General features: G+C 46.4%; 1 long non-coding RNA gene across 1 annotated transcript in view; it reads right to left on the bottom strand.

Moving 5' to 3' along the window:
- Positions 1 to 24,899, bottom strand: part of LOC146812673 (uncharacterized) — a 542,976-nt gene extending 518,077 nt beyond the window's left edge. The window contains exon 1 of the long non-coding RNA XR_014966883.1: positions 24,853 to 24,899. This is a non-coding gene — a long non-coding RNA (uncharacterized LOC146812673). The remainder of the gene's footprint in view (positions 1 to 24,852) is intronic.
- Between the last annotated feature and the right edge of the window lie 458 nt (positions 24,900 to 25,357).

Genomic DNA, 25,357 nt, shown 5'->3' with positions numbered 1-25,357 from the left:
GACACATCCCTGTCGTACTCCCTTTTCAACGGGGAAGGGGCCAGTCAAGTTACCATGTTTTCCATAACGGACTCTAGCATAGGTCCCATCGTGGAGAATCTTCAATTGATAGCATAGGTATGGCGGGGCCCCCATGGCTAGCAATAGGTTCCATAACTGGTTACGATCCACCATATCAAATGCGGATTTCAAATCCACGAAAGTCATATATAGGCTACCCCCATCCAATATAACATGTTTCCAATGAAGCATCTGGAGCCTAAATAATTGGTCCATAGTTGATGTTTTGGACCTAAATCCCGCTTGAAGTGGGGTTAGTATATTTTCCTCTTCTATCCAGTTCTGTAGCCGTTGCAGAATGAGCCTTGAGTAGATTTTTTGGCTCACATCTATTAGGCTTATAGGCCTATAGTTACCTGGATCAAGGGGAGATCCCTTTTTAAAGATGGGAATAATTTCCGCACCCATCCAGGTTGATGGTACCGGTAAACCTTGAAGGATGGCGTTGAATAGGATTTGAAGGGGAGGGGCCCAGATCTTCGGTTCATCCTTATAAAGATCCCCGGGAATACGATCTAACCCTGGAGCCTTGTTCACTTGAAGCTGATCCAAAGCCAGATTCACTTCTGATAGAGTCCAGGGGGGAACAAGCCAGGAAGGATCCATGGCTGATAAAATGGCAGGGGGATCAACGGTCCGGATTGTGTTAATCGAATACAGATTTTCAAAGTGGGAAGCCCAAGCGTCTTCGGAGATGTTTGGGTCAATCGGGGAGTTACCCTCCGATTTCCCAAAGTGGACAAGGTTCCAGAAGGATCTTAGATCTTTTGCCACGAGAGCTAGTCTCATAGCAACTCATCTTTCCTCTTCCCACTTTCAATTTCATCCTGCTTTGGGCCTTTGTGTGCATGGCTTAACTAACTCTGAAGCCATTTTCTGTGCCTGCACGAAGCTGCAAAGTGGGGAGGGCATGGTCTGCTCTTTCCTCCTGTTTTTCGCATTTTACTGACTAGAGAGAACTGGTTCTTATCAGAGGAATGTACATGGTTTGACTTTTAGTCATAGCAAGGGCCTGATCAACCGTTGCTCTGACCTTGAAGCAAGCTGGTACGGGCTCTCATGAGAACTAGGGGGCGGAGTTTGCTAGAAGCTTCGCTGTGTTTGAATGTGTATTAAAAAGGGGAGTCTACACTGGCTTGGTGGAAGTTCATCCGTGGAGCAGACGTGCTGTCACGGAAGAGTAGAGGCTGGTGTCACCTCTGACCTTCACCCGGTTTAAGCAATGGACTCCCCTTGAGCAAAGCGGGGTGAAGTGATGGAGCATTAGGTGAGGTGTCTCTGCTACTAACTGTCTCTGGATTCTTTTCTGAATTCTTTCCTTTCCTTCTTATTTTCTGATTCTTATATCCATACATATATATATATTTCTACATATATATTTGCCTTGATTGCTATTTCAATCATACTATTGATATGTTAGAGTCTGCTATGATAGGTGCATTTAGCTTACTGTGTGATGCTATTTAATAATAAATACATCCCAGATATACCAATTCGTCTTTTCCTTGTAGCAGGAGGTGTGGACCCTTCTTGGCCAAGTATTATGTTGTAGAAGGATGGGTGAATTCCCTTCTAGCAGGTAATTGTGTTATAGGAAGTTGGTGCTACTCCTCACAAGTGATGCACAAATTATTGTTTTCTTGCCTTGTCTTTGGGGGAGTGTTGAAAGTTTGCCCACCTTAGGAAGTGCTGTGTATATGTTATATTCCATAAGTTTGGAACTGATATTCTCTCCCTGGGAAAGTGACGGTACATTCCTTGGTCCAGGGGAGATCTAAAGTTTGTCATTACACCTCCTCAGCCTCTGGTCTAAACTGGTGTAACTGTCAAGAGCAACTCTTCATGTGACATATTAGAAACCCATGCAGTTCATGCTGGAGCAGGAAAACATAGGACACAGGAAGCAAAATAGTACAACGTTACTGAAAAGAATGAGTTTCAGGATTACAATTGCACACCAGCATATGCTGATGTCCATATTAAATGTTGAACATATATCATCCTAAGAAAAGAAAACGCACTGCTCGTAATTCAAAACCACTCCTCCCAGCAAACGAAGAAATTGTTGGGGGGCTGCATCTGTTGTGTGAGGGCTTTCAGCACCTCCTACAGCTGCCAGTAGCTGTTTTTGACTCAGCAGTAGCCTGAGCAGCGCCTAATTTTAGAGTAAGATACTAGCTTTTCTCATCAACTATGACACTCTCTCTGCCTTTGGCGCGTGAGACCTCCAAATGTGGAGATCACTAGTAATTAGTGATACTCTAGGCATCTGCACCCCCAATAGTAAACTGGACTCTTTTCCATTGCCCCCACGGACTATTAGGGGCTAAGTTCCACACACTGAGCTATGTGGCCAGACAGTCCACCCGTACTAATAGCCCCTTCTCTCGCTATTCCCAAATACGCCTTGGAATTAAACCAACCACACACCCTGTACCTGTAAGTGTCTGGGAAGCTCGCTGTCCAGGTCCAGGACTATTGCTTTTGTGTTCCCTGCTCCCCTCCAGGAAACATTGTACACAGTGATAACAGGGGCGCCACTGTGCATGCGCAGCCAGGGAGCCTCTCATTGGCCACCTTATCCTTGAGCCTTTGCTGAGAGCCTGAAACCGTATCCTGCCCCTAAGACAGCGACGAGAAACCCTGGCTGTACCCGAAAGCGGTCATGTGTTATGCAAAACTAATACTTTTAGCTAGATTTGTGTATCTTCCTCAATTTGTATTTTTCGGGATCACCCGGTTGTGGCTGTTCGTGTGTATCACAGCAGCTGCCTCATTTACGGAGTTCTGTGCCCTGGCTCTCTCTTAAGGGTAATAAGGTTAGCGTATAATCCTTTGGGACCATGGTCTCAGGTCCGTGAAGAGCTGCGAAGGCGGTCGCGTAACTAAGAAACTTGTTGGCTTTTTTTCGTACATTGATTTATGCGAGCAACTACAGCTGCCTGTATTAACAAGCGCTCGCCATGACGTATACTTTTCTCTTTTTCTGCCATCCCACTTGGATGGCCTCGCCTGCTAAAAGGTTTCTTATCTTTATGGGGCCATGTATTTGGCCCCATAAAGATGATAAACCTTTTACGACGCAAGGAAGGCAGACGAGCCTGTCCAAATGGGACGGCTCAAAAAGCCAAATGAAAACGTCACTTCACTACCAACTCTTTTCCAATGGCGGGCCACCGTTTAGCATAAATGGTGACGCCAGCCAATGGAAAAGAGGGGCGGGGCTTAATGCCCTTTACACAAAATACCCCAAATCATTAAATCTCGGCAGCGAGACTGCGCATGTGCGCAGCCTACGCCAGGCGAGACCTAAAAAACTATGCGCTAAAAAGGGGCAAACTGAAGAAGAGAAGGAAATCCATTGATTAAGTAGCATGCAAGTGAAATTGACAAGAAAGCCAAACAATGATAAGCAATAGAATGCTCAAAGTATTGGCTTTGACCACAACATGTCTTTCACCTACACCTTAAGCCATCTGTAGGCAAGACCTAAAAAGGAATTTTTCAGACCTGCTCTTGTAGTTTTGAGCCACCTCTAGTTGGCACCCTACAACTCCTCACTTAGCTCACCTTTTGGAAGGCCCGGCTCAATATGCAGACTGCGGATGGTCCACATCTCACACTCTGTTTAGGATTATATGCAGCACCCTTGTTTTGTTTTCATGCTGAACAAATGAACAACCTGTTCTCACATAGTTTCTGGTAATTAATGGTCCATTTTTTTTTTTTAAGTAGAGTCATTTATGTAACTGTACGTCTAGAACAGAATAATCTCTCAAGCAGTCTAGGGTGAGATGAAGGTTGTTGTAGCAACATACAAAAAGATCTAATTAAAATTTAAAAAAATATGAACCATTGTTTTCTTGTTACTCTTCACCATGGTTCCTAATACTACACTGGATAGCCCTATTGCTTATACACATATATGAATTGTGCAGGACTGTGCAGGACCCGGATAATAGCATAATTCATTTGTCAAGACCCATTTCCAAAGAATGATGTATGATACGTCAGAGTGTTAACCTTGTTCTGTGCCTTGCAATTTACTTTGCATCATCAGCTACATTTTCCAAGTTCACAAAGTCAACACTTTGTCCTAGCACCTGGGAGAGATATGCACATCATTGCGACTATACTCACACAGACCACCTGTGTCATGGGTAGGGGTAGGCGGAATTTGACAACTTTAATTCCAAGGAATTATATTAAAAAACTCCAAGATTCCCCAGAGTTCTGCGAGTGGGCAGAAATCAGTAGGTCTTGCTTATTTTTAGCACCGGGAGCTTGTTCTGCGCTGAAAAATCAGCTCGAATGGCACCAAGCGGCACACCAGAGGGCGCTGCTTCTTTGCTGCCACCCGAATAGATTTTCTGCTCAAGCAACAGCTTTCTCACCGCGAACGGTCTCTACCTGCCACAAATGCTAGTGTTGAGAAAAACTTGCCTGGTGTTATTCTAGTGCCTGAAAATTGCGCTACGGGACCCCAATGTAATATAACAATATTACATGAGATTAAATGGACATAGGACTGAAAGACCGCCATTTTGGCTTTTATGACTGCCTTGCACTAGTTTAAGTACTTTTACAACTGAAAATGCCTTTGTGAACCGGGCCCCAGGACCGGGATCTTCCACATTATAAATATGTACAACCAAGTCTTTGTAAAGTATTGTTAGATCGGAAGGCAGTGCTGGCCAATAATGTAACAAATGCCACGTGTCACCAAGGTATCTATATGCATGTATGTATGTGTATACCTCTCTCCTCCCCTCCCCCCACAAGTCTAGTGGCATGTCTCAGGAGTGTTCTCAGACCTTGGTCCACCATCTCTCGCTGCCTCATTTGTGACTAACCGTCACATAAAACGATGTATTCTGCACTTAGAGGGGAGAACAGGGACCTTCTGAAATTAAATGACTTGCAAATTGTGTCTGTGAGATGGACTGGGATGCTGATCTTTGTTGAATACAGTCTCACTTGTTTCCACCACTCTGTAAGGAGCTCCTAGGGAGAGCAGAAGGTCAGGAGGCCTTGAGCATAGAGAGCAGGGAGGCTGTGAGGAGAGGGACTGTCCCCGGGAAGCTACAGATCTGCAGATGGAGAAGAGAGAAGCGTCGCTGCCAAGAGGCCTATGTCATGTGTAACACCTTCAGCCTCTTACCTTCCCAATCAAAAGATGGTACTTATTTTACTCAGATGTAGCTAAGGAAGTAGCACTGCTTTTGCCAGTTTCTGTTGTGGACCAGAAAATACAGAAGATGGGAACCGTAATTAGACGATGCTTAGATGGCAAACGCTGTTTAGGAATCGGGCATCGAATCAGAGCCTTCACCCCGCCTCTGACAGGCCATGGACTGCCCCAGAATGGTCCAGGACAGTGTCCTTCAACGAAGGATCTAAAGTCTTCTGTCTGTCCTACTACGTGGCTATCCATCACTGTCCCCAGGCGGGTGCTCTTCGTGCCATCACTGCACTCTCGCCTCTCACACTATGCGCCCTCGTTCCCTTCTGTAACTAGTGCATGCACATCCCCTCCTATGCTCACTGCACATTATGCCTTTCCATCATCTCCAGCCGTCCACAGCCTCCCCATCTTACCCCCGATAGTCCAGCAGAACGACAAGCTTTCCCATTGCTGGATTCACTTTCCTAGTTACTGTCCACTGGCTTCTCCGCTCAACCATCCATGTCCTTACTTCGCTGTTCTCCAGCCTTACTTCTGCTCTCCCAGAAACAATCTGGGCAGTGAAAACACAAGAACTCTAAGCAGGTCAACCTAGATTGAACCCTGCGAGCACATCCGACTCTCAAACTGTACAATGAGCTACAACTCCTTACATACACCCAAAATGTCCAAAATATGCACTCATTTTCTATTATAGCACCGAGTGCACTTGCTTCCACCAACAGGCTTGCACACACAGGTCCAGATAGAATTATTTTTTCACCCAACGCAGAGCAACAACCAAGCTTCTTGCACAGTGCAAGGGGGAGAACACAGTAAGAACCACAGCTCGTAAGATTGGCCTGTTCTGGTGACATCCCCTGTGCTGGCGTAGGGACAAGGCTGCCTGGCGCACTTCACATCCTCACACCATTGTGAAAGGTGAATGCGTGCTGCCTAGTACTGGACTTGTACTGAAGGCATACCTTTCCTTCTCTCACTGATCCGTGGCTCAAATTGTTGAGGAAGAATGTTTCTGTGTTCACACTACCCAGTGAAAAGCCTCCATTGGAGACGTACACCCCTCAGACTTGACAGCAGCAAACAGCATTACATCCACCTCAGCGGCTTTGCAGGAGTTTCCGTCCATCTAGTGACTGGCAGCTCTTGCACAGATGCACAAAATGCACCAGGATCGTAGTGCTGAAGTGAACGCGGGAGGAAAGGGAGCAGGCACTGGCGCCCGCTGTTAGCGCTCCCTGTGCACTTCTGTAATACCGAATGGACCCAGCTGCTTGTGCAGCATACATTTTGCACCAGTGCAACCTGAAGTGACTGTTCCTTCTTTTGCATCGACGTGCGGCCCCGCTCAAATGGCAGAAAGAAGTTGCCGGAATCCATCAAAGGGTGCAGTGCCTAGAAGGTGGCACAGAGGAGGCGCCCTCACAAAGACACTATTTCGAAAGGGGCATGCATGGGATTTTAAGTCAGCCGGGTCTCTACTGGTCTCAGACCCAGTAGTAATTTAAAAGTAGTGTTTATATTTTTACATGATTTACTTAATCTTGCATACCCTGCGAGTGTTTTCAGGCATAATTTGAATTGAGTGGCATCCTCGTGTTTATAATGGTGCACAATTGAGTTGTGGCTGAACGCAGTGCGAGTTTCTCTCTGTGACTGTCAGTGGGGCAAAAAGGTGTTCCGAAAACTTGGCCATTCAATCCTGGGCCTCTCAGAAAAGCGCTCAGAGCAACGGTCATGTATGCCAGTTGCAGTTGTGCTTGTATGCAAATGTGTGGTCAGGGTGGCCCACTATGGAAATGTTAGTGTATATGTTTAAACCACGCCCTAAATTATATAGGCTCCACCCCTTTCAGGGACCGCTCACTTTTTTCATCCCATTTACAGCCCTGTGGTTCCACAGTGACGGACACGCTCCTGCACCCACGCATGGAGTGAGTCCCCTGGTCTCCTACAAAGGGAGGCTGGGGGTGTGTGGGGAAAGACACTGAGATCTGCAGGTGGATCCCCACCGACACAAGAAGAACGGTCACCCAGGCCCTCGTCAGCAGCTGGATTGGACTACGGGAACGCCCTCTACGAGGGAGCACCGGCCAAAATGCTGAAACGACTGCAACGAATATAGAACGCCTGATCCTCGACATCCCTCGCCACAGCCACATCACACCCCACCTGAGAGACCTCCACTGGCTCCCCGTCAACAAGAGGATAACCTTCAAGCTCCTCACCCAAACACACAAGACACTCCACAACACCGGACCAGCGTACCTCAACAGATGACTCTCCTTCTACACCCCGAACCGCCAGTTCCGCTCCGCCGACCTCGCTCTCGCCACCGTCCCCCGCATCTGAAGAGCTACCACCAGCGGCAGATCTTTCTCCTACCTCGCCGCCAAGTCATGGAACACCCTCCCCATCTTCCTACAGCAGACCCAGGACCTACTTACCTTAAGGGGGCTACTCAAGACCTGGCTCCCCCTCCCTCCCCCAGCACTGTGAGTCCCTCGCAGATGAGTAGCGCGCTTTACAAATGTATTGATTGATTGATTGATTGGAGGGGGGAGACACTCCGGACTTTTAACAGAGCCTATATCCTATTTGATAAGTGCAATATAATGAATGCTTAAAACATACCTCTTAATCTGGGCTCTGAATAAAAGTAAAGAAATAATGTCTGGGACAGTAAACACACTGAAAATAAACAAAATGTGAACTACGTCCTATTAAAAATAAAAAAATCCTTATTGCCTTCTGAAAAAATGATCACTTTGGCAAGTACTCATCTAATAACAGTATTTCTCCACTATAAACAGACACGCATCAGATCCTAAAAATAGATTTTTAAATCAACAATATATACAAGGGACTGACACGGATCGCCTGGTTATACACCAGTTAAATCAGGGAGAACAACAGACTCCTCGCCTCAAAAGTTAATTTCATCAGCAATGAGAAACTTAAGAGAGAAAACAGCAAACACCATTTCTTACTCCTTGAATGCAGCAACAGCGCCATCTACTGTCATGTGCACTTAATTTTCTATGTAAAACCTAACCATTTGCACTAAATCCAAAAGAATTAAGTGATGCTTCTGCCCACGGGCCGCACATTTTGATCCCCCTCCCTCTCGAAACGCCCAAGCACCCTGTTTCTTTCTGTGTAGGTGTTTAGAGCACGAAAGAGGAGGGTGAGCAACAGAGACCTATATATTATGGGGATCAATTGTGTAACAAGGGTGCCGTGGGTCCTGATGCCAGCTATGAAAATGCCCCCCACATTTCCGGTTTGATAACAAAAGACAATTTATTGGGGTGGAGTCAGGGGGGCAACCCTTAAGGGGCTTGCCTCACCCTTTAGAATGCCCCCATTCAGTCTGAGCCCAATGAATAGCTGTGAGATATGTAAGGCAACAATTCTTCAGGGGGTGCACCATTTTGCGTTACTCCAATGGGTCTACAGAGCCAGTACCACTGCACCAATCTCCATTGATGAGGATGACGGAAAAGTGATGGGAGACCAAACAAAATTGCACACACTGAGAGGGGATTTTGAGGCTTGGATAACACACCTGGTCGGATTGGTATGACGGGCACTCGGGTCGGTATCTGAGTTGCAGCCGCGGGTTGCTCTTTTGGCCAGCATGGGGGCCAATATAGGCTGGCTCTGTGCTGTTCAGATGCCACCAACGGCCCAAGGGGGGCCTGAACAGCGTTTCTGGAGGCAGATGGGCCTCTATTACCTCCCTTATACCAACGGTGTCATTCCAGAGCTTAATTTGAGCCAGTGGTTTCTGGTGCTCGGCACTGGCACTTGTTAGCATCGGCACTTAAGACAGCTGCCACATATAGGCACTGTTTGTATAATTCAGAGATGAGCAAAACAGCAACTGTTTATTAATTCAGTATGCATTAAAAACAACTAATACCTGCCGCCCAAGCTATTTGTATAGCTTTGGGGGCCTGGGATAGTCTGAATTGTCATACTTGGAGCAGTCTGCTGGTTAGTAGTTGTATTGGTACTGTCATTGGCAGCGCTGGCAGTGACAATGGGTGGTGCAAGCTGCAGAGGCCTCCTGACTAGAACCCTAGCATTTATTTTCTTACAAATTAGGCACTGTAGTTATTCGTGTCTCTCACTGGGCCATGTATGCAGATTGAGCAGGGACAGGGGACTGAGCAGAAGTGCCCTCACATATATTCAGGTGTGGTTCACCATTGTGAACTAATCCATGCAGAAAGACTCCTGGCAATATACCCCTTTTTTATTTTTTATCTCAGTGAACTTAAGAAACCATGCCTTTTTTAGAAACAAAAAAACCTCATTTTTATAATGCTTAAAAACACTGAAGGAGTGTATTGTGAAAAAGCGCAATCCACAAATGTGAGGCGATTTCTTTTTAGGGTGTCAGGCCTATTTTTGAGCCTAATCCACCCCTGATTACACAATTACTTTTCACATGCTTACATTTTTAGGTACAGGGAGATTAAGGCGCTATTCACAAAATGCATTTTGTAGTAGGTTTAGTAATAGTACAACAGAATCCTATTCACAAACCTAGAAGTGTAAATCTCCACGCTTCTAGTTTGTCTATGGTGATATCCTCACACTTGTAAGTTTACTGCTTAGTAATAAATGTGGGAGGGTCGAGGGGGCTTAGGGGGAGTGGTTGAAAAAGAGGGCAGAGTTACTATTCAATTCAATTCAAGAGACCTTTATTCGGATTTCATAAAATCCATAAAAGTACAACAAAAGAAAACAACACTTTTATACAATAATACAATCCATAAAAACACCACAATCACAACAATTCATTTTCAAATATACAGCTGACATAAATAATTTTCAGGGATTTTCCATCATTTTGCGTGCGTGTACTATTAATCTTAGAAAGGTGCTGGTGCGAAAAATTAGTTCATCTGTATCCAGGGAAAATAATAATGAACAGGATTCCCCCAAGGAAAGGGGTCTTAATTTTCTAAAATAGGGAGATAAAAACCAGTTAATATATTTTAAATAAAATTTACAGAAGAATAGGAAGTGAATGTCATTCTGTTTGCTAGTTCCATCACATGGGCAGAGATTGTATTCTACTGTGTGATGATACCCCAAAGGGAAAGCCAACAGGAATTTTACAGAACCTGCCCTTAAACGAAAGAGCAGCGATCGTTCCCAATTGGACATGGGGAGAGTTAGGTAAGATGGTAGTGGGTGCCTACACAAATCATACCCCATGTATGTGGCAACAGAAGATTTAGATAACTCCCTCCCCATTCTTTCTGAATTAAAAAGTGCATAAAGTGCTTGTTTAACTACGACCTTATCATTCTTCTCAATTCCAGTGGGTTCTAAGAAAAGATTGCCCTTATCCACTGCACATAATGTTTTAGAGACCTCGGCTAACCAGGGTATTGACATGTGGTGATCACACTTTAGGCAATCCATTATAATGTTTTTTGTTAGGGTCGCAAAGTTATTTGTCCAAATCCTAATCCAGAATAGGGCTGGTCTGGCTCTAATAAAATCACATACATAAGGGAGATTTAGTTCTTTGTGACAGATGAATTCAGAAGCTGAAAAAGGGGCACCCAATATTTTTCTACAGAAACGATTTTCCTCACGTTGAATCCCTGAATTTCTCCCTGAGCCCCAGACCTCAGCCCCATACGTTGCCACAGGAATGCACTGTAATTTAAAAAATTTTAAAATGGCCCTAGTGGCACCTATTTTCTTTGGGCGTTGGAGGCTCAATATAGAATTGGTGGCTTTCGAGAACTTGCCCATGGCGTGGGCGGAATGCTCACTCCATGAGCCGTTCGCAGCGAAAACCAGTCCTAAGTACGGAAAAGAGGTTACGGATTCTAGTTTATCCGAACCTACATTTATAGTATTGAGCTTCCTTTTCCCGGGTCCACAAGACATGATAAAAGATTTTTTTAAATTTACACGCAGATCAAGTGCCTCCATATGCTGGACGAATGCTCTAATGAGCAAACGAAGGGCATTAGGGGTGCGGCCCATAATGACCGCATCATCTGCGTATAATAAAACTGGTAGTGAATTCCCCTGGATAATTGGGACATCTCTCGTCACTTGTTTCAAGGCTTTGGCAAGACCGTTAATATAAATAATAAATAGCAGAGGTGCTAAAACGCACCCCTGTCTCACCCCCCTACCTATTTTTATGGGTCCGGACACATCGCCACCAGACCCGATCCTAACTTGCGCTTTGAGGTCCGTGTGGAGATAGGCCAAAAAATTAACAAGACTTGCATCCAGACCATAGTTAGAAAGCATAAGCCATAATTTGGATCTATTAACTAGGTCGAATGCGGATGAAAGATCCATAAATGCGAGAGAAATTGGGCTAGAGCGGGCAATGTTATACTTATCAATAATCAGTTTCAAGTTTAGACACTGCTCCACCGTGCCCACACCACTCCTGAATCCCAACTGGCACGGATCCAATAGATCAGTATCTTCAGCCCACTCTATCATCCTGTTATAAATAACTCGTCCAAGGATTTTTAAAGTATTGTCCAAGAGCGAGATTGGACGGTAGTTGGCTGGATCTGACCTATCTCCCTTCTTAAAAATGGGAACTATGGTACTGGTCGCCCAGGTGTCAGGCATTGGCACCATAGGTAGACTATTAAAAACATTAAAAAGAATTGGTGCCCATAGATCCGTGTTATACTTGATAATATCTATAGGAAGCCCATCGGGACCAGGAGCCTTGTTACCAAGGCTTTCTTTAATGGCTGTGACTATCTCAGGGAGGTCAATCTTGAGATTGCATGACACCTTCAAAGAAGGAATGGTTACTTCCTTAGAAGGGGTAGCATATATTTTAGCAAAATGAGCCTCCCAACTACTACTAGTGATGTTGCAACTGATTGGGGATAATTGTTTCCCCATATCTCGCGTCTTCCTGACGGCTGACCAGAAGGGGCCGCTACTCTTCAAATTTGCACTCGCAACCAATGTTTCCCACTGTTCTGTCAGCAGGGCAGCCTTCCTTTCAGTTGTCTTTAACTTATAGTTTTTCCTGGCCAGCTGTACCTCTAGTATACACCTTGGGTTAGAAGACAATGCTTCACGTAGTTCCCTATTTGCCATAGAACAAGCTGAATCAAACCATCTTGGTTCTTTCACTATCTTTGGCAGTGGGACTGACAACAATTTTTTAATTACTAAACACAGTTTGCCAAAGTCAGTGATTATGCTATTATTATTTCCATTTAAAAATAGACAAGAATTAATTAAATCAGAATGATCATTCTGCACATTTTCTAAAATAGCTCCGCTATCAATCCCCCTCCATTTTAGCCGCAGACCATCACCTGATGGTGTAATGTCTCTTGCACCATTAGATTTCACATATACAGGGCGGGAGCCTAAATGCAATGTAACTGTGAGGGGGTTATGATCGCCAAAAGATGTCTTTATCACCTTGGATTCCAGTACGCGGTCCAATAAATCAGGGGACATAAAAATAAAGTCAATGGTTGAACAACAATCACGCCCCCTAAACGTGGGGACATAGTCCATGTCACGTGTTGGAGATACTTCCATGGCATTTCCAAGGGTGTGTTCACTCAATATTTTTGCTAATTCAAACCCCCTTTTTTCAGCTTGGTCTGTGATGTTGTTAGTGTCCTCGATCCAAGACTTCTTTGTTAGTTTGGCATTAAAATCTCCGCCGATTAGAATCCCTATCCCCCCCTCTGATTCCAAGTTTATTTCCAATTTTCTTAGAGTCTTAGAGAGGGCTATATAGTTTGTGTTGGGCGTAGAGTAAAAATCATTATTATAAAAATTAATTATAAAAATCCTGGGTTTTAGTTTCAACTCAAGGACCTGAATATTCGGATTTCCTTCTGATAGGTCTTTGATGGTACCTCCCACCAATGTGCTGACGCCTATAAATAATCCTCCCACTGCACGGCCAAAAGTGGGCTTGTTTGAGGTTACACTAAAATAGTGGTAACCCTCAATAAATAGATTGCTGACAGCCCATGTCTCCTGGAACATAACAATATCTTTGTTCTCCAATAGCTTGATCCATTGAGGGTCAAACAATCTTGGTTCCAACCCAGCAACGTTCCAACTAAGGATGGACAATTTGGAGCATTTTAAGGCACAAGAGGCATTATAGCAACTAGGTTGCTTAGGTTGAATTGATGGGGTAGTTATGTTCTCTTGTGTAACTGGGCACATAGTCGAAACAATGCGTGGTGCCCTTGTCTCAATTTCATTGCATTGTACATTAGAAGGGTTTTCCCTGATGGTAATTGGTACATCCTCACTCCCCCTATTTCTTTTCCCCAGTCAATCTTGACATTCCAAGTTGGAGAGAGCATGTTCAAAACGGTTATGCGTTGGTATATTATATATATACCTTGGCTCGTTCTGAGACATGTAAAAATTTTGTTTAGGCCTTGCGTAAGGTCTTTCCCTTGGGTTGGGATAAGTGGGAGTGGGGAGAGGTAGATATGGCAATTGATGTGGTGGGGGTATGATCCGTTGGCCTAGTGAACGACCATTCCTAAAATTAGTATTAAACTCTTGGTAAGGATGTTCATAGCCGTTAATAATGTTGTGGTTCATGCCCGGTTGATCTGCTAAAAAGTTAATCCCAGGGTTAGAGTAAAGGTCAATTAAATGTCTATAAAAATACCCAAGAGGAAGCAGGGTAGTATTAAATTCCCAGGGTGAGGGCAATGGGGCTTTTGAGAGTGTAGACTGCGCCCATTGTGGGGATCTAAAATTTATAATGATGCAGTCTCCTTCAAACTTTTTTCTCATTGGACCCACCCACCCTACCCTCTGGGTATGAATAATTTCCCCTGCTCCTTCCATTGGAAAGTTGCAATTTGCAGAAAGCCAATGGAGAGTTCTATTTCTTAAACTTGTATGATTTTCCTCTTGGGTTTCCCTCAATTTAGGGACGTTGGCTAAAACCAAGACATACGGACCGCAGTCTGGGGGCAAACTGATGCGGGCCGGAATCTGTCTCTTACTGATTACTTCAATTATATCGGGCTTATCTGTTAAGTGATGTTGGTTAACATCCTGCACTTGTCTCGTTAGTGGCCTATTGCTTATATCAGTAGATTTCTCCCTTCCTCCCGAGCCAACTGTTGTGGTGGTTTTGGTGTCTAATACCTGTCTGGATAAGGGTTCTAGGTTTGATTGATCTTTACTTCTACTCAGTTTGGATGTAGAGGGAGAGGCATTAGTCTCCACTATACTTTTCTTATTGGCCATAGTGTGTTGTGGTTTATGTGTATTAATGTTGGTTGCACCATGGTGTGTTGTAGTTATAGAATTGCACCCTGCGCCTAATTTCAACACATGATCATCTAATGCCTTCAACCTCTTATCGATATTAAGGACTTGTTGATTGATGGGTCCTAAAAGAGTAGTTATTAAGGTCTCCAATCTCCCCCAAAACTCTTCATTCCCCGGCAGTGCATTAGTTAATGAAGTTTGTTCATTATTTTTGCCAAAGTGCGCTTCGCTTTGAGTATGGTTTTGTATTACGGGAGTGAGAGGCCTCCTCAATTGAGGGCGTCCACCATTCTCTCTGCGTTTATCTACTAGTGGCTCTATATGTTTCTCTTTTCGCTTTGCTTTTTGTTTTCTTGCTTTCTGTCCCCTTGTTCGTGCTGGTGTACTATCACTTTTTTCCCTATCTATAATCGATACATCCGTATCTAAGCATAGTTCTATCCCTTCCATATGAGCCTGCTCATTAGTTAAGGATGGGGTAGTATCAATGGTCTTATTAGCGCTTGATCGTAACATAGACGGTGTTAGTGATAGTCTATTATCCAATATACGATGATTAGGGGATACGCTGTCCAGGATTATACAATTCACATTTAAGTCAGTACCTGGTAGCCCTGCGTAAGATGTTATATCCGATGTGGCCACCAGGGAATCCAATGTATTGTCCTGCAGCAAAGGTAATTGCGTGCTTAGTGGGAGCGAGAGGCGTCTTTCAGTGTTTTGAATGGCAGAAGCCACAACGCCGATCGTCCGCTGCAGCATTTTATCGATAGCAGTCAAACTAGGCAATGGAGTAGGGACAGTAGCAGTTGAGGGAGATGTTAACTGCTTACGAGTAGATTTGGGCACAGGTGGAGCTTTTTTCCCCATTTTCCAATATGTGTTTTGAGTATACTACGCAACAATAAATGGTTGAATCCCAGTCACAACATGTACTATACTCACACACTTGGCGATGGCTTACAATTGGACACCAACTTTCAATGAGCCAAGAAGGGTTGCCCGGCCCGACCTCCAGCGACCCCGGACGGCCACAGACGGCCCGCCCTCTGCCCGGGCTCAGCCCGGCGCCGCCCGCGCGCGTCCCGCGTCGCGGAGGTAGCCGCCGATTTTAAAGCGCCTCCGGGCGCGCAATCAGCCGGAAGGGGGCGTGACAGTGAAGGCTCACGGGAGCTGAAGTCTCCCCCCACCGCGGCCCTCGATGTCGTCAGGGCAGCGGGGGAGACAAACAGCGTGGGTGCCCCGCTAAAGATCCGCCGTTGAATGCCTCCGGTAAGTGCTTGGCCTGGGTAGCGTCAGTGCAGGTGCCAGTTCAGGTATCCCCCGCTCCACCGAGGTAGCCGCCGATTTTAAAGCGCCTCCGGGCGCGCAATCAGCCGGAAGGGGGCGTGACAGTGAAGGCTCACGGGAGCTGTAGTCTCCCCCCACCGCGGCCCTCGATGTCGTCAGGGCAGCGGGGGAGACAAACAGCGTGGGTGCCCCGCTAAAGATCCGCCGTTGAATGCCTCCGGTAAGTGCTTGGCCTGGGTAGCGTCAGTGCAGGTGCCAGTTCAGGTATCCCCCGCTCCACCGAGGTAGCCGCCGATTTTAAAGCACCTCCGGGCGCGCAATCAGCCGGAAGGGGGCGTGACAGTGAAGGCTCACGGGAGCTGTAGTCTCCCCCCACCGCGGCCCTCGATGTCGTCAGGGCAGCGGGGGAGACAAACAGCGTGGGTGCCCCGCTAAAGATCCGCCGTTGAATGCCTCCGGTAAGTGCTTGGCCTGGGTAGCGTCAGTGCAGGTGCCAGTTCAGGTATCCCCCGCTCCACCGAGGTAGCCGCCGATTTTAAAGCGCCTCCGGGCGCGCAATCAGCCGGAAGGGGGCGTGACAGTGAAGGCTCACGGGAGCTGTAGTCTCCCCCCACCGCGGCCCTCGATGTCGTCAGGGCAGCGGGGGAGACAAACAGCGTGGGTGCCCCGCTAAAGATCCGCCGTTGAATGCCTCCGGTAAGTGCTTGGCCTGGGTAGCGTCAGTGCAGGTGCCAGTTCAGGTATCCCCCGCTCCACCGAGGTAGCCGCCGATTTTAAAGCGCCTCCGGGCGCGCAATCAGCCGGAAGGGGGCGTGACAGTGAAGGCTCACGGGAGCTGTAGTCTCCCCCCACCGCGGCCCTCGATGTCGTCAGGGCAGCGGGGGAGACAAACAGCGTGGGTGCCCCGCTAAAGATCCGCCGTTGAATGCCTCCGGTAAGTGCTTGGCCTGGGTAGCGTCAGTGCAGGTGCCAGTTCAGGTATCCCCCTACAGAGTTACTACAAAATAGGCAGGGTTTACTGAGGAGTAAACAAGGGGTAAAGGAATGGTCCATTGAGGAACATGGACCTACCCACAAAAGAGTAAGCACACTGCTATTCACAAGTTGCACTTCAAAATTTACTACAGTCAAAAAGAACCCAAAACAGTAGTAAATATACTTTAGCTCAGAGCTGGATTAAGTCCAGTACCACACAAAGCCAGCCCCTGGTACCGAAACATCCTTCCACAGAAAATAATGGAGACAGGGTTATCAAATAAAACCCCATTCGAAAAAATGTTACATTATTTGAACTAGTTAAAAATATACATTTATTGTTTGCTAAAAAAAATAATCTAAAAAGTGAAATATTTCATTTTAAAATATTTCAATAACCTTGAATTTAAAATTAACATTAAATTGTATTAACATTTAAGTAAATTACGTTCAATTGATTCTGTGCATCCCTATGAATATTTTTAATACATATTAAAGTTTTATTTACTAAAGGTGGATTTTTTTATTTTTATAAATGAATCTTCCGAAAAATATGTTTTACTTTCTTAAATTCAGACTGCATACAACAAGCGCATGAAAACCTTACACCACATAGGAACACGGGACATTCTATTGCACCAAAGTCTGGAAATAAAGTTGGGTGCAAGCAGCAAGAATTTTTTTTTAAATCTTTATTCTCTTGTTGACTCCCTTTTGGGTAGTAATGGCCATCATGAACTTGGCTGCTTTAACGTGTACATCAGAAAAGCACCAATCCCCAGTAGTTTGCAGCTGGTCTGGAACAGATATCCCCAAAAAGTTGTTTGCCATTGAATATTTCTTTGCCTCTCCGATAGGACTTCTTTAAAGGGAACAAACGTGATGAATGTGTAGCGGGTTTTAGAATACACCACTGCCCCCTAGGGCCCAGAACGAGAGCAGCAACTCAGAAGACCAGCAGGTGCGGAATCAAACCGTGGACCAGCCAGTCCTGTGGGATTCCCGCGAGTATATAGGCCATTAGAGCCATGAAGAGGGAGGACGCTGTTTCAGCACTTTTTCTCTAGGTTTTCAGTACTTTCGGATCTACTTACTGAGATTGGGTATATTTTAGCAGACGAATTGGCCTTATTTCAGCAGATTCCCATTTCTCGCTCCCTATCTATATCTCCTCCGAGCTCTTTCCCTTTCAGATGGCGCCGCTTCCTCCTCACTTCCCCGGTCTCGCTTGCAGGCTGTAAGATCAGAGCTCCCCTAGTTAATAATATAAACTCCGCGGTTCCCACCGCTCTTCATTACCTATTCAGGCAGCTGAATGTGCAGAAAGGACAGCGGTTCTCCATTAGTGCTGTCACTCAGTATCCGAGCGGCCGAGGTGACGCAGGCGGCCCAGGGCCGTGCGCGCGTCTCATCCTTGGTTCCAGAACAATCTCCGATGACGGTGACAGGAAAGAACTATCCACAGTCACGCAATCACACCCTTATCCTGTCCCGAGAAGTATGTCAAATGCACACCCCGTCAAGGTGGATTACTGTTCCCAGGGACAGCTCTGCTAGGCGCAAGTACGCTTTCAGGGGCTTATTTACAAGCCCCTTGCGCCGCCGTTACGTCACTTTTTCACATATTAAAAGTGACGCAGGGGCGGCGCACGGAGCTTGTAAATAAGCCCCTCAAAGTATATTTTTTTGTTTTAAACTAGTATAATCCCATTGCCCTGAGAGGTCAGGGGTTAAATGGCGTGGGTGATGAACATTTTTTTTCCTTACGTAGACCGGACTGTATAATTTACAACATTTAGGTTTAATTCATATGAACTTTCAGGTCAACCCACTCGAGAGGCATACAAGAAAAAAAACGAGGTGGTTGAATTTATGTATGATTGATACATGTCAAGAGGAGCCAACAATGTACATTCGTGAAGGGAAAAAAACTTCATTCATTGATTGTCAACTGGCTCTAGAAAAGAAAAAACTTGGTGCATGGAGGGTATGTCCAGACGTGGGTCCCTTGCTCTCTTTCCCACTGGATTCAAGCTAGCCTGGCTGATGAAGGGTGTGATCCATAAACCGGTCCCAGGATGCTTGTTTCCGGTTCAGGGAAGACCTGGCTTGGCAGTTCGGGATGGACTATTCCCATGGGGCACAGGGTCAAGAATGATTTGCATATAGCTGGGTCTGAAATGAGGTGTCGAGGTGAGCTAAAGAATGATGATGGATTCAACCCAGATCTGTGACTGGGGGTGAGTGTCTGAAAAGTTTCAGCGCTCCGTCCATCATCTCCTTGTGTTTGCTAATGGATTAACGACATCTTACAAAATGGACTCCTGGGCCTGAAGATAGTAAGGGCTGCAACTCAGGCGGTGAGTGGTGAGTAGGGGATTAACTATTTGCTTCAATTACACAAGTCTGCAAGTAAGAGTATTTATTACTTGTTTCAACACATCTAGGGTTCGAGTCCTGCGCCAGAGGACCCCTTCTGAGCACGTTGGGTGCTAGGTCATTTATACATTTTTGCCACAGCACCGGCTTTATCAGTGCACTGGGGCCCTTGCTGTTTTATTGGGGGGATGGGTCAGAAACAAGGCTTATCGCAGCTCACAGGCTGCCCGACGGGAAACAGCCTTTACCACGACGGACAAAACACGTGCTGCAGTTACAGCGCAGCCGTCTTCACTATGCATTTCTTTACCACCCATGTCATTACGGCATGTCTTAGGGAAAGCAATGTTGTACTTTAAAGTCCAAAGGTTATTTTGCCAGGCGGACATGGCAGTTAAACTCAGCACACAGGCTGCAGTGGCAGGCCTGAAACATATTTAAAGAGTTCAATCCCTTGCAATGTTTAGCACTTTGTAAAAAGTTTTATAATAAAGTCAATAAAATACACTACCAGAATACCATTCAGAGGGCCATGGGGGAAGCAGGGGTTACTGGGCCCTCCTGATATACCACATTGTGGATTGAGCAGTCCCAGGCTTCTGAGGGGGTGGTAGACACATGGAGAGGAAGGGGGTGAACACAGGCTCACAACTAAAAATACATGCAGCATCAGCACTACATGATTGTCCAGTCAAATACTTGCTTTTATGAAAAGAAAAAGTATTTATATTCGAACACCAAGTAAAATACGACATTCATAAACAACCCACAGAGCCCCTGAGGTCAGGGCTCTAGTGTGTCTTAGGTGGTTCCCTGAATTCCACTCTTGGGGTGGTGGTTATTCCCTACTCACTATAGGTGACATCAGGGTGAAGTATTCTGAGCCTCAGGGGTCCCACGCCAACTCTGTATTAAACTCTAAAGTGTTCCAACTCTGAAGCACTGTCAGACAAGCAAGTTCCCCTGGGCTGACTGGCCCAAAATCAGTATTACCTGCACCGGCAGCAGTCCCTGATAGCGCCCCCTCCGCGATCACTCAAGTTGCAGTGGTTGCGGCAAGTTCTTTGCACGAAGCGTGACTGGCTAAGCTCGGCGATCCTCGGGTACTTCACACACAGTTATGCAGCTGCAACAATCGTAGATTCCTCACTGCTCTTCCAAGTTGTGCATGTTCTTTGGTTCTTACTACAGTGGGTGGGGGAATGTGAAAGTACTGACGCTAGCCCTCAGTCACTGAGCAGGCCCGCTACGGTCATCGCGGTGACCCCTCTCCTATGATGATGACATTTCCCACCAGGTCACACTTCTTTCTTTATCCTGGTGGCCCCATCTGTCATACTACGTCACTGTCTCTCCACTGTATCTGGACTCGGACCTGATCAGCACAGCGGGCTTCTTTCCATCGGCCCCCGGGCATACGGGTTCACTAGCTTTCCACTGCACATGGCCTATGGCCCACTCAGCATGGCAATTTCTTCACTGTGGCCCCACCTGGCATACGGGGTACCAGCTTCCCACTGCACACAAGCAATGACCTGACCGGTGCAGTATAGATCACAGTGGAACTCCTCTAACATACGAGGGTCAGAGACTTTCGCTGCAGACAGGCAACGACCCAGTCGGAAGACTGGGCGATATCCCTTCACCCGGCCGGAAGACTGGAAGGCCTTAGCCCAGAGTCCGAGTCACAGACAGAAGTCTTGCAGAGCTTCTGCTCCTCACACAGCCCAACTGGCTGCTTGACAATTGGCAATTGTTGGTGTCTCAAACTCCCTTTCTTATAGTGTATTTTCAGATACAGAAGGTGATTTGGAGTCAGAGTTTTTGAAGTTTATGTTGGGGGTCTGCTTCCTTTTGAAGTACCCACCCCTCTGCCCTCTCTCTCTCTCTCTTAAAGGCAGTCTGCCACAGCAGGAGCAACTCCAAAGCTGACAGCACCACATCACAGGCCACGGGAGTGACTGGAGTTCACAGCTGGATGACAGCCACAGTGATATGTGCATCAAAAAGTTAATCCCAGACCCTCAGCCCAACTCTTTATGATTCTCTTATCAGCCCCATCTCCTTCTTGATATGAGCCAAGGCCCTTTCCTTGTGATCGCTCTCTGAATCAAAGAGCTCCCTCTGAAGTGTGCTGGGGAACTTGGCTAACCCTTCTCCAGTCTAGCCCACCCAACTTACAGGAATGCAGCAGCACACAAGCCAGTCTGGGGGATTCCTCTGCCTCCTCTCTGTATGCTTCAGCATACAACCGCTGGTCTCCCAAAGTGAAGCCCAGAGTCTGCCATGTATCGTACCCTTCACAGGCATACATATACCCAGCACATGCATACCCCATACACACCCTGCACAGCAATACAGCCTTCACATATACACCTAGTATATGCCTATAATATACACGCACTGCACAGCACTACATCCTTCATGTACTGAACCATTCACTGGCACACAAACACCCAGCACATGTATACCACCCATGCGCTGTGCAGCACTACACATCAAACCAACCTAGGCCATGGGTGAGGTAAGCACACAACAGCGGAACTTTAAATAAGGGAGCCTGTAGGCCTTACTCCAGTGAGGCAAGTAAAAAGGGCCTGTTCACTACTACTGTGCACTACATGGTATGCTCCCACCACCATGCTTGTGCTGCTTAACTGCTGGTAAAATCAGTAGTCTTTCATCACTATGAGGGTATGGCTTTGGGCACCCCTCCCAGTCCAGCAAGACCGCAATCCCAGAGACAGACCTATGTCATGGTGCACCTGCATAATCTGTTAATTTGCCTGCGACAACAAAAACCAGCTTTAGGGATCCAGACACCAGTACAGGTTGGGCACTCAAGGCAGGGGACCATGCTGAGGACTTATCCATCCCAACATACTCAAAGTCAAAATAGATTAAAACAGTAAACTCACACCACCATCCCAGTTGAACACTATAACATCTATGCGTAAACCTCACAGTGAAAGAAACTGTCCTTAATGTGAGCTGGTGGCTGCAGGTGGGGACTGTCGGAACTCATTTTTGGGGACCAGCACAGATTTTTCCTCACAGATTTGAGGAAGAGAAAGACCGAAAACCAGTAAAAAAGGGAGAAAACGGATGAAAGAGAACCAGCAAGAGTAAGACAAAGAGGTAGGGTGCATCTGGTGATGGATCAAAGAGGGAAGAGGTGGAATCAAGACTTCACAGCCGCTGCATTCGCCCACCAACCTTTGATAATGCAGGCCGTGGGCTTCTGAATGAAACTTTAGGCCCCTTTTTACAAATCAAGCACTGGAAGAATATACATTTGAAGTCTATAGAACTGAATAAAGAACCCCGGGTAGGAAAGAACGTCTTGGCACAAAGGTTAAGTGATTTTTTTTTTTTTTTTTTTGCTGAGGAGGTGTTTTCATTGGCAACAGAGTTGTATTTATAAGATGCATCTCAAAGATAAACCACTGGGGAAAGGAAGGAGAGGGGGGCATAGTTATGCCTCACATGTGATAACAGTACTGGCAGAAGTGTGGAACATATCAGATTCCAGTTAAAGAGGGTGTTTGTGCCAGAACTATATGTTGGCCTCAAGGGTGCTGAGCTGCAGTGTGCTGACACCAGTAGCATAAAGCCCCCACCCTGCCTGGCTGGTGCGAAAGCAAAAGACACACAGTTGATAGACTGGAATGCAGAACAAATCAAAACATTCACCCTCAGTCAAGAGATCTGGGTTAAATCCGTCATTCTTTTGCTCACCATGCCACCCCAGTTTAGACCTGGCCATATGCAAATCAGTCTTGACCCTCTGCCTCATGGGAACAGTCCAACCTGAACTGCCAAGCCAGGTCCTCCCTGGACCGGAAACAAGCATCCTAGGACCGGTTTCACCCCTCTTCAGCCAGGTTAGCTTGATTCCAGTGGCACAGTGAGCCCAGGACTCACGTCTGAGCATACCTGGCACACTTAGGGTGAGAAAGCAAAAGACACACAATTGATGGACTGAAATGCAGAACAAATCAAAACATTCACCCCCAGTCAAGAGATCTGGGTTAAATCCATCATTCTTTTGCTCACCATGCCACCCCAGTTTAGACCTGGCTATATGCAAATCAGTCTTGACCCTGTGCCTCATGGGTACAGTCCAGCCTGAACTGCCAAGCCAGGTCCTCCCTGGACAGGAAACCTCTCCATGCCAGCCATAGCACCCAATATCAATAATACTGGCACGGAAAGGCGCATATTAATCTGGCGAGTGTATTCTTTTCACCAACTTCAGTGTACCCCCTTTACAGAAGAGACTTAAACTGCAATAGATATAGAGGGCACTCTTGAACAGGAGTCTTCAGGCTGCAGTGATGACTTCTGAGAGGCTTAAAGCTTAGCAAGAGAACAAGGTGTTTGCTTTCCCTTGAGTGGAAGCGTTGCAGGGCTGTTTGGAGGGCTCGACCACTTCAAATACGAATTCAGGCTTTGCAGGTTGAAAAATACGGAACAGACGCGGTGTTTTCGCTATTGAAACTCGATCTTTCCTTTAAGGACAAGTGTGTGGGAGATGAATTGAGATAAATTGCTGTTAAGTGGGGGATGCATGTGAGAATGTTTCTCTTTCAACTAGTTTACTTCTCTATTTTCTCCCATTTGTCACCCCATTATATGCCCTCTCTCAGCTTCATTATCTTCCATTTCCAATGTGGAGGCCTTGGAGACACGTCCTTGTTACCAATGTGTGATGGATGGATTATATATATATATATATATATATATATATATATACACACACACACACACACACAGACAGACCCACAATTATTTTGGCTCATGCAATGCCTCACCAAATTGCTGATTCGCAGTGAAAAGGAGTTGAACATATCGATGTGTGTTTCAATGTGCGGTGTGTTTCTCCTTGTGTGCTCTTGTTCTGCGCTAGGACCACACAAGCAACCGTCATCAGCTGTGGGGTTAGGGCACAAGGAGGGGCCAGACTAATGGGGCTCGGACACAGACCCCATATGGCCTCCCCCGCTTTTTGCATCTGTGTAATCACCATCGGCAGAACAAGCACTGGCAACGCCAATATGCCTGGCGTTGGCCGCCAGTCGTTTGGCAGGTCTCTTTTTGTTGTGTCGTGTTTTTTGCAAAACATTGTGGTTCGAAAAGTTGTCGGGATTTCTTTGGGACCTAAAGAGAAACATTGGCTGAAGGCGACAGTATTTTTGTGGTCTCAAGGAAATTCACATTGGCATGGTACACCCAGCACCGAAGGGAACTACCAGCATTTTGCTCTGCTGCCTCCCTGCAGCACAACAGTTGCACACATAGGGGCATATTATCAAGCCAGGCGATAAAACGGCGATAATGGGCTTGATAATATGCTCTATGGAATTCCAATTGAAGCCCATGTTAGACATCCTTCAAATTTAACATGGGCTTCAATTGGAATTCCATAGAGCATATTATCAAGCCCATTATCGCCGTTTTAGCGGCAGTTTTCTGCCGCTAAAGCGGCGATAATTTTATCACCTGGCTTGTTAATATGCCCCATTGATCGGCCTGTCAGCTATCTAACAAATCTTGCGGGTTAAAGTTATGACGCTAGTTTATCGTGTGACGAAACATGCCCAGTCACAGTTCACTCCTGAAATAGGCCTTGGCACTCACGGTTCCTCACACTCAAACAGCTCCTTACTTACCCATGTCTTCCCTCCCCAACGGTATCTGCTTCCTCCCTTCACAACTCAATCCGCACCTGTACACAGAGTGGCTCAGACCACCTGAGCTAGGAGGAGGAGACGCCAGGTGCTCAGCCCCGCCCTCTGGATTCTCATTGGCTAAGGACTAGCAGCTGATTGGCTAGGTCTGGCAGCGCAGAGACTTGTTTACATTTTGTGCTTCACGTGGGCAGGAAATGCTACATTTTCCCCAGGTCTTTCAAAAAGCGGCCGGAAGTCTGCCTTATATCGCTAGGCGCTAGGACTACAGCAAACGCTGTTGCCTGCCTGCCACCAAAACCGGCAGGATTGGCAAACATAAGGTTGGGTAAACTTCTTGTACTGCTCGGGCGCGCCCTGGTGGAGGCTCTGCTCCCGCACACAGGTGTCCGAGCCACTGCCCAGTACAGAGGCCGCTCAGGTGTTGATGGGGTTAACAGATTGTCCCTTTTTTGGAACTGACCTCATCGAAGTCAGTGCATGATAG

This window comes from Triturus cristatus, chromosome 7 (genome assembly GCF_964204655.1).
Source record: "Triturus cristatus chromosome 7, aTriCri1.1, whole genome shotgun sequence".
In the NCBI taxonomy this organism is placed as follows: Eukaryota; Metazoa; Chordata; class Amphibia; order Caudata; family Salamandridae; genus Triturus; species Triturus cristatus.
Note: the sequence above shows the minus strand (reverse complement) of the source record. Positions and strands in the feature narration are given on the sequence as shown.